This window comes from Papio anubis, chromosome 6, assembly GCF_008728515.1.
Source record: "Papio anubis isolate 15944 chromosome 6, Panubis1.0, whole genome shotgun sequence".
NCBI lineage: Eukaryota > Metazoa > Chordata > Mammalia > Primates > Cercopithecidae > Papio > Papio anubis.
In genome coordinates this window covers 148784689-148797589 of record NC_044981.1, presented here as the reverse complement: position 1 = coordinate 148797589, position 12901 = coordinate 148784689, and the positions used below count along the sequence as shown (strand labels likewise).

Below are 12901 nucleotides of genomic sequence, written 5' to 3'. Positions count from 1 at the left end.
ACATTCCTATGTTTGAAAGACAAGAGAATTTTTTTTTCCCATCTCAAAATCGCAATGCCACATTATAGTCTAAAAGAAACCTCAGACAATAAAAGTAATAAGAAAGGAAGAAACACGATTTGTTTTTTTCCTGAACAAATGTTGCTGTTCTGTTTATTTCTTGAGGCGAAAAATGCTGATACGCAATAAAGTCCACAAAGGCATGACAATAGATTCTGAAGAATGCATCACTCCATCTATATTAGTCCTTTCAATTAGTAAACTTTATTTAAAAGGTTTATTTATATTATCTTTTTATTGGTATTCAGTCTGTCTTTTGTACCTGGAAGATGACTGAGAAGGAGGATGGGTGAGCTGAATCTGGTTTCTCATAATTCTGTCTTGCATCAGGTTTATGTCTGGCAGGAGAGGAACGCTCAGCAGCCTGTGCTTTCTCAGCAATCCTAACTTCTCCTCAGAGGATGCTTTGCTCTGTAGCTGATGGATTGTGAGATTGTCACAGTAATTTTGCCTACCTGCTACAGGGTCACACCTGGGGCTGGGAGCGGGTACGGTTCCAAAAACTGGGATGCAATGCTCTGGAAAGAGCTTTTACCTTGCCCAGGGTTTGAGGACTAGATGAAGGTGCATGAGATTTTTCGTGTTGCTTTTCAACTTCTACAGATGACCTGGATTTTCTGCTAGGTGAAATGTAGAGGTGGGTGGGTGTGGTCTAACATTTTAAGAAACATTTTGGTATTGTGGTAAATTAAACAAATAAAATTAAACCCCAGACAAAATGGTACACCCAAGAAATCTATTTGAAATACAGTTTTGAAAACAGTCACAGATTTATTGGTTTGGCTTAGTCATCTATGCCAAATAAAGTACACAGCAATGAAAACATTTGGTTAATTAGAGTGTTCATTTGGTAAAGAATGTATTTTTTTCCTGAACATCAGCATACTCTCTTGTCTCATAAAGATGCAACCACTAAATATTATTTAGGCCAGTCATGCTAGCTTATGTCTACAATCCCAGCACTTTGGGAGGAGAAGGTAGGAGGATCACTTGAGGCCAAGAGTTTGAGATCAGCCTGGGCAACATAACGAGACCCCTTCTCCACAAAAAGTTAGAAAAAAAAAAAAAATTAGCCGAGCAGGGTAGTGTATGCCTATAGTCCCACCTACTCTGGAGGCTGAGCCAGGAGGATCCCTTGAGCCCAGGAGTTTGAGGTTACAGTCATCCATGGTTGCACCACTGCACTGCAGCCTGAGCAATAGAGCAAGGCTCTGTCTCCAAAATATAAAAAAAATTATTTACTTTACAGCTTCAAACGGAGGCTGCCCTCTCAGTAAAATATAGAAATGTTTGTCCTTATGAAGAAATTGAGGGTAGCTGAGTTACTTTCCAAAATCTATCTTTTTCTCTTTCAACCAGTCAATTGCTGACTTTCAATTGGTTTAGTAAATACATTCATTGAAAGGGCCCTTCAGTCCAGGCACAGTGGCTCACACTTGTAATCCCAGAACCTTCGGAGGCTGAGGCAGAAGGACTGCTTGAGTCCAGGAGTATGAGGCCAGCCTGGGCAGCATAGAGGGACCCCATCTCTACAAAAAATTAAAAAATATATATGGGCTTGGTGTCACATGCCTGTAGTCCCAGCTACTCAGGAGGGTGAGGTGGGAGGATTGCTTGAGCCCAGGAGGTCAAGGCTGCAGTGTGCTATGATTGTGCCACACTCCAGCCTGGGCAACAGAACAGGACGCTATCTCAAAAACATTTTAAAAATAAAAGAAAAGGGTCTTTGTATGTGCCACCATTGGAAACCAGAAGATGAATAGAAGTCTCTGCTCTCATTGAGTGAGGTCAGTAATCACTAAGGCTATCAAGTTGAACAAGGTTCATTTTATTATAAGGAAATGAGCCCCTGTACCCACATCTCCTTGCTCCTCAGTATATTTGGGTATCTCTTGTATGAAAATTGTGGGTTTTGTATCGTGCAATGCTGTGTTTAGTCAAGAGAGACCTGAAAGTGTAAGGCCACGACTGATTGTAAGGGAAGCATTTCTCATGGAAGGAGTGGGTCCACAGACCGAATATCAAAAACTCTGAGAGTGGTAAAGAGGATTTAACCTCTCTCTAGGTTAGACAAGTGCTGGCCAATAGAAACACAGTGTAAGACACAAATGTGAGCCACATATATAATCTTAAATATTCTAGGAACTTATTCAAAAACTAAGAAATAGATGAAATTAATTTTAATGATATATTTCATTCAATCTAATATATCAAAAATATTGTTTCAACATGTAATCAATATAGTTATCATTAATGAAATACTTTGCTTTTTTTTCATACTGTGGTAGAAAGAATGACTTCCCAAAGATATTTGCACCCTAGTCTCTGGAACCTGTACATGTGTTACATTACTTGGCAAAAGGGATTTTGCAGATGTAATTAAGGTTAAAGACCTTAAAATAGGGGGATTATCCTGGATTATCTGCATGGGCTCAATCTAATCACATGAGTTCTTTTTTTAAATAGTCAAATAATATTTTTGTATTATTTATTTTAACTATTTAAAATGAAAATTTACATGTTTTAATTAGTGAAAAGCCAATTCTTTAACCTAGGGAGGAAAAGCCTATAGTGACAAATGCTGAAAATTCTTTGTAATCAGTATACTAAGGAGACATTCATGTATTTCAAAAATTGCTTAAATTCTGATATTTAAATTTAAGCATGTGACCATATGCTGGCTTTAAAATATATAATTAAAGGCATTTATCACAATTTGCTATACTCCCAACATTAATTACAGATACTTTGGATCATAAATCAAATGAGCCTGTAACATACCTAAGGAATACCTTCCCATATTGTACATGAAAATTACTTCTCCTCCATGTAAAGGTCTCATCACTTTAAGTTCTAAGTTAAGTTTAACCCAGCTCTGTAAGTCAGTACTTAGGGGCTCATGATGGCCTAAAAAGAAGGAAAAAAGAATGTAACGAGGACTGATCAACAAAGTTTTCTATATCTATGTAACTATATAGGATCTATATATGTTATGTATGTACTACATCATATGACATTAGTTATATTATATATAAACTATAAATATCATTTCTATTACTGATGCCATACCTAAATTATGTATTATGCATCTTCAAATAAAAGCCAAAGCAATAGGGTAAATGCAGAAGCATCACAATGAGTTCCACTTAATACACATTAACTGTACAGACCAACATTTCTGTTGGTACTTGAAATGGATCAAGTACATCTGGTGGACATTGACCGGTATCAGCAAAGATGGGCCATTACAATGGAGAAGCTTATGAGGATGATGAACATCATGCCAGAGATGGTGTTCAGTGTCCAACCTCTTAATGGTGCCAGTGAATAACACTCACTGCTGGTATTACATATGCAGTAGTGAATAAGTGAAGGACTATAACCATAATATGCTCACTTCTTGTTATTCCATTTTATCTTCTGATTACCAGTTAAATATAGTGGTCCCTTAGTATCCATGGGGGATTGGTTCCATGACCCCCCTGGGTACCAAAATCCAGATGTTCAAGACCCTTATATAAAATAGTGTGCTATTTGCCTATAACACATGCACAACCTGCTATATACTTTGTGGGTTTTTTGTTTGTTTGTTTGTTTGTTTTTTGAGATGGAGTTTTGCTCTTGTTGCCCTGGCTGGAGTGCAATGGCGTGTTCTCAGCTCACCGAAACCTCCACCTCCTGGGTTCAAGCGATTCTCCTGCCTCAGCCTCCCGAGTAGCTGGGATTATGGGCATGTACCACCACGCCTGGCTAATTTTGTAATTTTTAGTAGAGACGGGGTTTCTCCATATTGGTCAGACTGGTCTCGAACTCACAACCTCAGATGATCCGCCCTCCTCGGCTTCCCAAAGTGCTATACAGGCATGAGCCACCATGCCTGGCCAACCTGCTACATACTTTAAATCATCTTTAGATTACTTATAATACCTAAACATAATGTAAATGCTATATAGTTATACTGTACTTTAAAAAATTTTATCATTTTTTGTTTTGTATTTTTTTCTGAATATATTAAATCTAGGGTTGGTTGAATTTGCTGATATGGAGGGCCAACCATACAGAGTTTTAATTTCATAGTTTAACAATGAATGGCCATAAGTGGAGGTCGATACATATACTTAGCATTTCAAGCTAAGCTTGTTCATATACACATCTGAAATTAATTACAAGACATGACCTAACAAATGCTAGCGGAACTTTTCTTGAAAGTAATTTTTACAGATATTAAACTTCATCTTGGACCCTGATGTCAACATATATTTAGAGCAAAGTCAGAGCTTTTATATTTTCACTTATTATTCATTTAACTTTTAAAACACTACTACAATTGAGTATTAAAACAAAAACAATACCAAGAAGTGAGCATTTGGTTATAGTCCTTCACTTATTCACTGCTGCATATGTAATACCAGCAGTGAATGTTATTCACTGGCACCATTAAGAGGTTTGACACTGAACACCACTTCTGGCATGATGTTCATCATCCTCATAAGCTTCTCCATTGTAATGGCCCATCCTTGCTGATACCAGTCAACATCCACCAGATGTACTTGATCCATTTCATCAGCCTCTTTTACTTCCTATCTCTCAGGCAGGAGTTATTACAGCAAAAAAAGTTTATCAGGAGACAGAAAGGCATTCTCAGGAAAGTAGACCTTAAATTTGATGCTTAGGTGATCCTTTTCATAGGATCTACAATAAACTGTCATGCCTTCATTTAGCACACACTTAGTATCTCTATGCTTGACAATCTGAGTTGAGTTGGGGGATGAGAGGTGTTGACTGGGGTTTGGTTGTCAAGGGTGGGTATTGGCTTTTGGAAGCCATGCAGCCTTTCAACCAGTTTTATGTCCATACACATGAAAAGGTCTTCTGGTCGAATAAGGAAGCATGGTCCTTCTGATCTAAAACAATGATAATATCTCCTGGCTCCTGATCTCCTTCACCATGAAAGATATCTACTGGTCGTCTTTCATGCCTTTGTCGTGAACTTGTAGGCTCTTCTTCTCTCAAACTATCTTCCTTCCATTGCAGCTTTTACATCTGTCATTAGGACTGTTCTGCTCCCCATGGCTCTGGCACTCCATGCACACAGACTGAGATTCTTGAGCCATTCTAGGTCCTATCTGATGATTCTTATTTGCATTCTAGTACTTCAGTGATTGGGACAGCACTCTACTACTCCTTTCTTACCACCTTGGCCTACACACTTGTCACAAATCACATTATTTTATGGAGCTAGTTTTCTTGTTGCACCATTAAATACATCTTCTGTGGTTACTGAGAGCTGATGCACAATATTTTTACCTCTTTTTCATTCTGCATCCTTCCTCTTCCTTCAAATAACATATCAACTATGTCCGTGAGGGAGCCAATACTGTCACTCACCCTTTTTAATTGCCCATTCTCCTCTTTTCTCAAATAATTCAATTTTCCTTGCTTCAGAGAGTACTTCATAAGCTTAAGAAATCTGTTTACACTTCTGTTCGTTATTTGGATTCTCACCAGTGTAGTAATTCAAGATCAGTTTCCTGTAAGACTCTCTTAACTCTTCCTGGATGGCATTGAGTCTCACCCCCAAACCATTACAGTAAGTGGTTTCTTTCACCACTTTCTAAAGCTGGCAAGTGGGCTAGGGCTGGTGTGTGGGAGCAAGAAGGAGTTTGGGCAGCTACCACTCCTCCATCTCTCACCAAGTGTTTTGGAAAGCTCCCTCACATGAGTTCTTAAAAGCAGAGAATTTATTCCAGCTGGAAGAAGAAGAGATATGACAGGATAATTCAGAGAGATTCAAAGCATGAGAAGGATTCAAATGTCCTTGTTGGTTTGAAGATGGAGGGGACAATGTGACAAGGAATGCAGGTGGCCTTAAGGCGCTGAGAGGCTTCTGGCTAATAACCATGAAGGGAACAAGACTCCTGCCCTACAACCACGGGAACAGAATTCAGCCAACAATCCAAATTAGTTTGGAACAGATTTACCTCTAGAGCTTCCAGAAAAGAAGGAAACCCCATGTACACATTGATTTTGGCCTTATGAGTCTCTACTAAGCAGAGGGTTCAGCTGAGCCACTTGATATGGGACTTCTGGTCTACAGAACTGTGAGATAGCAAATGTGATAAAGGGGGTGTTTCAAGCCACTAAATTTAAGGTAATTTTTTTATGGCAGCAATGGAAAATTCATGTATGTAACAAATCTTGATATCTAGTATTTATTTTACATGTATGGCAGGCACATCTCAATTTGTACTAGCCACATTTCAAGTATTTGACAGCCACGCATGTGACTTGTGGCTATGGTATTGGACAGTGCAAATCTAGACCAACTGGAGTCAAGATGTCTAGGAAGAGCTAGGTTTGTAGCCTAAACATAGCGTCACCATGTGGAAAGAGAAGAAGATCAAGGAACGGGGGAACTTGGCAAGTTCTTTCTTGATTCCCCATCCTGCAGTCTGTGAATTGGGTAATCTTGCTCATACACAAAACAGGCTAAATTTTACAAACTATTATACATTGTCTAAGTTCATTGGACTCCGAAATTTTTGTTTTAATTGCCTTCTGGCTACTGAAAAGGTATTTTTTGAATATTTCATTTTTATCTCAGTTAAATTTTAGAGCAATCAAGAGAGGAGTTGTTGCTCACACCTGAATTTATGCTTGAGATGGAGCATTAGTTATTCTAGCATTATGGGGTCAGGGCAAGGTAGGCAAGGGTAACCATGGAAGATCTCCAGGAGTAGAATTGTGCAGTTTGATTTAGCCTTCCTAGGAAGGCTGTTACTCCTCACCACAGAGTTGGCCTTTCAATATCGGCCTTCTGAGGTCTGGGTTTCATTTTTATTAAGAAGGGCAGCATGTCTTATCATTCTAATTACATTCCATGTTTAGCCTTCTAAAACCATCTTTTACTGTCTCCCCTAATAGATGAAAATATATGTTTACCCTGCAAACTTTAGAGTAGCAACTAATCATTGTAATCTAGAACCATATTAGGAAGGTTTCACCATGTGTTTAAAGGGAAAAAAATGGAACCTAGACCAGGAGGGAGCAGATGGAGGTCTTTCCAGCCTTCGAAGAGCAGTGGAGGTAACAGTGGAAGAGAGGAAAGTGAATGGTGGGCTGATTGTTTGATGAAAATTTTCTTTTGACTAAAGCAAAAAGCTTTTGTAAGGAAAGCTATAGTTGGTGCTGGGGAAGGAAAGGTCAGAACACTGCAGATATGCACTATCCAGTACAGTGACCCCTAACCCCATGTAGCTATGAAACACTAGAAATGTGGTTAGTCTGATTTGAGATATGCTGTAAGTATAAAATACAAACTGGATTTCAAAGACTCGGTGCAAAAAAATGTTGTAAAATATTTCACTAATAGTTTTATATTGTTAAAATGATAATATTTTGCATACATTGGGTTAAATAAAATATATTATTAGAAGTATTTTTACCTTTTAAAAATCTTTTATAATATGGCTCCTAGAAGATTTTAAATTACATATGTGGTTCATATTATATTTCTGTTGAACATCCTTGCTCTAAACCAAGTGCTTCTCATACTTTAAAGTATATAGGAATCATCTGGGAATCTTGTTGAACTGCATGTTCAGAAACTCCCAAGTAAACTGCTCCTGCAGTTCAGCCTTTGGATTACACACCACCTGGCCTACAATATGTAACTATTCAGAAACTTTTAAAACCACAGTGACCAGATTGCTGCACCCCAAATCCATTACTTAAGAATCTATAGAGCTCTGACGTGAGTATCAATATTTGTTATAACTCTCTAGGTTAATTAAACATCTGGCAAATTTGAGGATCCCTACTTTAGAAGCTCTTGAATAGAAGTGAACTAATTTAAAGTTTATTTTATAGAAAATGGGGAAGTTCATATATCAGGAGCAATTAATTTGTCACTAGTGAATATTCATTGATTCATTAAGTGAGTTATTACTCTATGTCAGTCATGGTGATTTATATCACCCTGCCTCCTAGAAGCTAAGAAGCTAGTCAAGAGATAAGATAAATAACTGCAAAGCAATATGGGATAGGTTCAGCATGAGTGGTATAGATATTAAGGGTTATAGAATTTAAATGGAAGAGTCAATTTGGGGTGAAATAATTATTCTTGGAAAAGCTGATGTATAAGCCCTAATACTGTGGTTCTCAAACTTTAGGTTGCATTATAATCATCTAAAGTAACCAAGTTGAGGACACTGTTGTCACAGAACACTGCTAATGTCACCCCACCATGCTGTGAATGCATTTAGACCATTCTTACATCTCTCTTCTAATATTAATAACTCAAAATTCAAAGTGCCCAGTGGGAGGCTGATTGGCTGAGCCCAGACCACATGCTCAAGCCTGGTCTGGCCAGGAGCCATTGGTAATGCACTTCTCACTAAAACAAAAATAGGAATGAAGTGCAATACTGCTAGACTTGCTCCCTAACCCCTCCCTTCACCCTCAACAACAACAAAAAATCCCCAGACTAAAACAAAACCAAAAACAAACAGATAAACAAAATGTCTACTGCAGGTAGTACTATTCCAAAAACAGGCATGCATCAGGGGAGACTTGATTATGGACAAAAAGTCAAATTAAATTTGAGGTTGTTAAGTTTGAGATTACAACTTTAACTTAAGCAGAGATGTCCAGTTAGTTAGTTCTGAGAATGAGGTAAAGGCTAGAGAAGGTAGCTTAGGCATTACTTCTTCAGAAGTAAAAATAGAGAACAAATGTGAGCATGAGGCAGCAGAGTGTAGAGGGAGGAACCGAGGACCAAGAGTCTGATAATATCTTCATACTTCTGGGACTCTAGGAGTAGTACAAAGCGATGCTGCATTAGATGTTAGCAGGTATTAAACCCCAAACCTATTCAGTTGAGAAAAGTTAAATGGGAATTCTATTAATGTACTAACTTGCATTATAATGCTTTAATAATGCTGCATTTCCAAATATTATTTGGCTAGGAACTCTCTTAAAGAATTAGCAATATATTTGAAGACTTTTGGAAAACAATAGGCTAGAATTTTCTGGAACCAGAAAAAGACAGAAAGAGACTTACAAAAGTATTCAGGGGGAGAAATAGCAGTTCCAGGATTGAGATTATTCAGATAATTCAAACTCCTATTACTCCATTATAATAGAAAATGGGTTTAATAGTATGGGATTAATAGTATTAAATTCTGTTTTACCTCTACATCTCCCAAATCCACAGCACTTGGCAAGTGGAGTTGCACCATATATATTTAAGCGAATAAATAATAATAATAAAGGGTAAGAAAAGTCCTTTAATTTGTCTGTATGGAGATCACAAGAAGTCCTTAGCAAATGCGTATCTCCTTCAACCCACCTCCAACCAGCTTCAGAATACTGGTGGGGTGGGTTGGATGACACATTTATTTGCTAAGGATTTCTTAAGTGATTTCTCAAGAACCCCTGGCAGAGAGAATTGCCACCCTATCATCTGTTTCTCTCTTTCTTCTTGGAAACATAACAAGGGTGACCATATAATTTATCATCCAAACTGGGACACTTGAGAGAGAGAAAGGGGGAGCTATTAATAATTGTGCCAGGACAACACATACAAAACAGACTCTCAGGCAAACTGGGACAAATGGTCATCCTAAATATAATTCCTGATGTTTAGCTGTGCGCTTGACTGTTAGGAATAAAGTCTGCACTGTTCGATACAGGGGACCAAGTAATGGAAATGGTACCAGATCACAGTAGTTAGTTCCCCTCTTCCCCAAAGTTTACAGAGATGGCTCATATCTTGACCAAAGCTGGTTCTTACCAATCAGGGAAGATTGTACAAGATGGCTATAGAAGGCCTGACAGAGATATATTCTTAATGGGTTCCTTTCTTCTTCCTACTGGCTGGACTGTGGTTTTTCTGGTTAGAGATTTAGCAGCAGTCTTGGATCACAAGGCAGTGTGCTTAAGATGGTGGAACAGAAAGATTAAAGAAGCCTGAGTCTCTGATGATCATAAGCCATTTTAGTCCAGTCTACCTTTGGCCTATCATGTGAGGAATCAATAAACATTTCTATTTTGTAATCACTGTGGGTAATTTTAATGTTTCCTGTTACTCCTCATCGAACCTAGTCTGGGTAGATAAGACCTTATAACAGTGCTGTCAAAAAAAACATGATGTGAGTCGCAAATGTGAACCATATGTGTAATTTAAAATTTTCTAGTCATTTTAAAAAATGAAAATAGATGGTGAAATTAATTTTATCAATGTATTTTATTTAAACAATTATAGCCAAAGTATTATCTTTTCAACCTGTAATCAATATGAAAAATATTAATGTGATAGTTACATGCTTTTGTTTCATGCTAAGTCTTCACAATTCTATGTGTGTTTTGTGCTCACAGCACATCTCAGTTTAGACTAACCACATTTCAAGTGCTCAATAGCCACATGTGGTTACTGGCTATCATATTGAACAGCACAATTTTATACCACAAATACCTCCTTTCACCCACCCACTCAGTATTTTCTCTCTCTCTCTCTTCTTGTTTCTCCTCAACAGATAAACATAGATAAAACTCTATATCTTACACAACAACAACAAAATAACAACAATAAACCCTTCCTCATTCTTCCTCAAAGATATTTTTCTAGTGTTTTTCTTTCTTGCACAACTCTATTTAATTGAGTTTGCAGTAGCAGGTAACTCTGGTCTTAGGCTAATGGCAGAACAGGGTCCTTTAGGATGCCACTTGATAAACTGGTACCTGGGTGATGTGAAACCATCAGGAACCATATTTTAAAGATGATCTTCTAGCAAATTAAAGCCCATGTATTAGGAGTTTTTAATATCAGGACTGAAACTCACTATGTTTTGCTATGAGTTGCCACAAAATAATTGGTCTATTTATCGACCTACCTAATCTATCTATAATGATTTAAGAAAATCAGGTTACCTCTCTGGTTACCCGTCTGGTGATGCCAGTTTCCTTTACTTTGAGATACATGGTGAAGCGTGAGAGAAAGGGAATTGTTGGAGCTGGCACTTGGAAGATGAGCCTAACCTGGATACCTCCTGGGAGGGGTCGTGAATGTACACATCAACTACCATGTGTGCGACAATGGAGAAGTGGCTTCTGGCAGCTAGGCTTTATGGAGTACAGCATAACTTCAGTTATCTGGAGTCTAGTGTTCAAGCATCAGGAATGGTGTCAGTTACAAAAGGAAGAATAATGTGCATCTTGTAAAAAAGGAAACAAACCAAGAGCTTTGAGTATTTTGTACATGATTAAGAGGAGCCAGAGATATGAAAGTTATGGTGGATAAGCCAGGATTGATTAATTCTCCATAAAGAGGGAAGAAATCTTCTGGTTTAATAGAGATTTATAAAAAAGGTCAGTCTTTTCAGGGAGAAGTAGCCAAGAAGCTCAGATGACATGATAGGGGCCTAACAAAATTAGAAATAAAAAAGGCAGAGAGAAGAGGAAAGCAAGCAAAGGAGATTATACATGGAGCAGAAGTGGTGGTAACAAAGACAGAAGTAGTAGCAAAAGAGCCCAAGAAATGTCATCAGCTCTGTGGAAGTAGAAAGAATGAGGCAGACTTGAAGTCCAGAGACATTATCAGCAACCCAATGGATGTTTGGGTACCATATATAATTAAATCTTCACATGCACAATATTTCTGGAAAAAACTTCCTATGCCAACTGGAGTCATTTGTTTGTTTGATAATTTACTTGCTCATTTGCAGTTGTCTAATTTGTACCAGAGGTTTGCACTCTCTTTGGCCTATGTGCTCTCAGTGACTTAGATAAAGCCCATAGGTGCTACGGGTGATGCTGCCAAACCTAAGACCCAAAACACAGAGCATGGGCCAAGAAAAATAAAGTAAGAAGAACAAGAAAGAAAAAGACCATTATGAACACTTTGGTTATCCAGACGTCATTTATCTAGCCTCCTTAACAATATATCCTCCAGTTAAGAACCAGGAGTAGGCAAAAATCACATCTGAAAATCTAGATAGATGATGCCAAGATTACATGGTCTTTTTCATTGCAATTTACTTATTGAAAACTCTCCAGGTCCCAGAAGTGTGGCCTCACTTTCCCTTTACTTAACCACGCCAGAAACTGTCACTCCCTGTGGGCCCTCGTTCCTGAAGAGCCATGGATATTGCTGCAGAAACCTCAACTCTAGGTGCTACTACTCAGCGCAGGTCAGTGTGCAGCTTTAAAACCATTTGTCATTCTTTCCTTTTATTGTTGCTGAAAATGTTTTATTCTTCCTTTTAAACAAGTCTAACAAACGTAGTATTTTCTAAGTCAGTTGCAGATTAGGGCAGTAAAAGAGGGGATGAGACAAATGATAGCCAAAGAGGTGGCAGGCAATATTGAGGGTGGGGCAGAAAAATTGTAAAAGCCATGAACTTCATCTCAAACCACAAAGCCCATTCAGTGTCAGAGTTAGTGTATGTGGTATGTGTTGTGGCAGGAAAAGAATAGACTTTGAAATAAGACAGGTCCAGACTCAAGTTACAGCTCTTCTGCTGGTAGCTGTGTGACCTTGGGCAGGTATTTAATGTATCTGAGCCTCATTTTTCTCATTTCTAAAATGGAGATGGTAATATTACCTTCCTTATTCAGTTGTGAAGATTAAATCTATGTAAACCAGCATGGTTGTTGCAAATAGTTCCTTCTCCCCTAGAAATGAATAGGTGTTCAGCTTATCAGTGACTTTTATAACTTCAGATAGTGCTTACTAAACTCATACTGCAATGTGGACACCATGCAAAGCACTGGGACATGGAATTAAATGAATGACAGTCTGTATCATCAAGGAACTTAGAGTTATTTGGGAAGAAAGATTGTG

The 12901-nt window shown here is 38.1% G+C and overlaps 1 pseudogene; it reads right to left on the bottom strand.

The window, feature by feature from the left end:
- Positions 1–4444: 4444 nt before the first annotated feature.
- Positions 4445–11144, bottom strand: LOC116275427 (annotated as a pseudogene).
- Positions 11145–12901: the final 1757 nt, after the last annotated feature.